Raw genomic sequence first — 3466 nt, forward strand, 5'->3', positions numbered from 1 at the left:
CCAATTACCTTCTGGCGGTGAAGTTCCCATCCAACGTGTGGATGTAGGATAGAACCACCTATCCGAACCACGGAAAAAACATCCGTGTCTCAAATTGCGTTTGATCTCTCTAAACCCTTCCCTTTACATTCTTGCAAGTTGTATGCTTTACATTCCGCTGCTCATATACTCTTTGCATGCTTTATTGATATGTATTGTGTGTGTTGAAATTGTGCCTAAACTCCACTTAAATCGAAAAAGCTTAAAAATTGCAACTTTAGCATTAAGTGTCTAATCACCCCCCTCTAGACACATCTACTTCTAGATCCTACAAGTGGTATCAGAGCTTTGGTCTCCATTGCCTTGGTTTAATCACCATTGGAGGAAGATGGATGTGTCTACATTAGGAAGTCTTAGACATAGAGTGCCTATTCTTGATGGAGAGTATTTTCACGAGTGGAAAAATGAGATGCTTGTAATCTTGAATCAATATCATTTGAACAAGTATATTGCTAGCCCTTGTGCATCTCATATTGATCCTTTGCATTCTACCCTAGACGAAGATGTTGACATGATTCGCAATCTTAGAACTATTGAGCTCATCATTAGAGGATTGCCCAAAGATTTGATTGCTAGTTTGCCTACTCAAAATTGTGCCTATACTATATGGAAATTTCTTGAGGAACGATTTCCCGATCATTCCTTGAAAACTTTGGATGAAATTCTCCATAAATCTATTTCCTTGAGTAAGATGAACTCTAGTGATCCTAGTTTTGGTAAATGTCTATTTGAACTTACCAATCTTAAGCATGCTAAAGGAGATGTTGGAATCATTAATGATATCATATCAAAGCTATAAGAATTCATAAAAGTGACCACTTTGATGATCATTTATCTAATGAATTACCCTCTCTAGGAAATGATGAGTCACAAGATCATGATGAACATGAATATTATGATGATGATGATAGTGACTTCGATCTTGATGATGCAATGAGACATTTTGGTCTTATGGCAAATCTTCGGGGATATGAATCAGGAGGAAAGGAATGGGTTCTTGATAGTGGATGTACTGATCATATGACCGGAGATGAAGAGATGTTTCGTGAGCTTGCTGAAAACAACGGCCCTCGAAAATATGTCACCTTTGGTGATAATTCAAAGGGTAAAGTGGTTGGCCTTGGTAAGGTGGCCATCTCACATGATAGTTCCATTCAAAATGTCATGCTCGTTGAATCTCTTGGCTACAACTTACTTTCAGTATCTAGACTTGCTGATTTCGGTTTGAATGTCCTATTTACTGAGGTAGATTGCCAAGTATTTCGTCGAGACAATCATAAAATGGTCTTTACGGGTATGCGTAGAGGTGATCTTTACATTGTCGATTTCTCTAAAAAGGCACAACCTAAAACTTGCTTTGTTGCTAAATCCTCAAAAGGTTGGTTGTGGCATAGACGACTAGGTCACGTTGGCATGAGAAACCTTGACAAGCTTATTAAAGGAAATCATATCCTTGGAGTTAACGATGTCATATTTGATAAGGATAGACTTTGCAGTGCTTGTCAAGCAGGTAAACAGGTTGGAGGAAGACATCCCGTGAAGAACATCATGACCACAAGGAGGCCAATCGAGCTACTTCACATGGATCTTTTTGGTCCCAACGCCTACAAGAGTCTCGGTGGAAATTCCTTTGGTCTAGTTATAGTTGATGATTTTTCAAGATTTACGTGGGTGTTCTTTCTTAATGACAAGTCGCAGGTCCAGAAGATCTTCAGAAACTTCGCTAGGAAGGCCCAAAATCAGTTTGATGTGAAGATCAAGAAGGTTCGGAGTGACAACGGAACGGAGTTCAAGAACGCAAATGTGGACACCTTTCTTGACGAAGAAGGGATTTCACACGAGTTCTCGGCTACGTACACACCTCAACAAAATGGAGTTGTTGAGAGGAAGAACCGGACGCTCATCGAAATGGCAAGAACGATGCTTGATGAATACAAGACGCCAAAGCACTTTTGGGCAGAAGCGGTTGAGACAGCTTGTCACGCAACGAATCGCTTATATCTTCACAAGCTACTCGGCAAGACGGCATACGAGCTTCTCACCGGTAACAAACCCCAAGTTGGATACTTTCGAGTATTCGGCTCAAAGTGCTACATTCTTGATAAGCATCGTCGTTCAAAGTTTGCTCCTAAATCTCATGAAGGTTTTCTACTTGGTTATGGCTCAAACTCTCACACTTACCGTGTCTACAACAACTTCACCCGAAAGGTTGAAGAGACGGTAGATGTGAAGTTTGATGAATCTAATGGCTCGCAAGTAGAGCAATTGCAATTGATGTAGGAGACAAAGACCCTTCAGAAGCAATTCAAGACTTGTCCATTGGCAAAATTCGTCCAACGGAGGTGAAGGAGAGTACTTCATCCGTCCAAGTGGAAGCTTCTACTTCACAACAAGGTGAACCAAGAATCGACACGGAAGCATCCACAAGTGGGACACACCAAGATGAAGAAAACGAGGAAGTACGTCAAGATGAACATCAACAACCTCCTTCTCCACCACGACAAGAGAACGACATCAACAATGAAGAAGGCCAAGAAGAAGAACAAGATGAAGAAGATGCTCAACGAAGACCCAAGCAAAAGCTCTCACGAGTTCGAGAAGAATTGCCAAAGATCATCCCGTCGAGCAAATCCTCAATGATATACAAACCGGGAGAATCACTCGCTCAAAAACTCGTTTAGCTAACTTTTGTGAAAACTATTCATTCATCTCTAGCATTGAACCTATGAAGGTTGAAGAAGCATTGGAAGATCCAGATTGGATAAACGCTATGCATGAAGAGCTACATAATTTTGAGAGAAACCAAGTTTGGACATTGGTTGAGAAGCCCGACAACAACCACAACATCATTGGTACCAAATGGGTGTTTCGCAACAAGCAAGATGAAGATGGACAAGTGGTTCGCAACAAAGCACGTCTCGTCGCCCAAGGGTACACACAAGTCGAAGGTATGGACTATGGTGAGACGTATGCTCCCGTTGCTAGACTTGAGTCCATTCGCATCTTACTTGCCTATGCTAATCACCATAATATCACCTTGTACCAAATGGACATTAAAAGTGCTTTTCTAAATGGTGAAATAGAGGAGGAAGTTTATGTCAAACAACCTCCCGGCTTTATCAATCCTAAGAAACCAAATCATGTTTACAAACTTCACAAAGCTCTTTATGGTCTTAAACAAGCTCCTAGAGCATGGTATAAATGCTTGACCAAGTTCCTTACTACAAGTGGTTTTGAAATTGGTAAAATTGATTCTACTCTTTTTACTAAAAGGGTTAATGGAGAACTATTTGTATGCCAAATTTATGTTGATGATATCATATTTGGTTCAACTAACCCTCTCTTTAGTGAAAAGTTTGGAAAGCTAATGTCAGAGAAGTTTGAGATGTCTATGATGAGTGAACTCAAATTCTTTCTCGGGTTGCAA

This window comes from Triticum urartu, chromosome 3 (assembly GCF_003073215.2).
Source record: "Triticum urartu cultivar G1812 chromosome 3, Tu2.1, whole genome shotgun sequence".
In the NCBI taxonomy this organism is placed as follows: domain Eukaryota; kingdom Viridiplantae; phylum Streptophyta; class Magnoliopsida; order Poales; family Poaceae; genus Triticum; species Triticum urartu.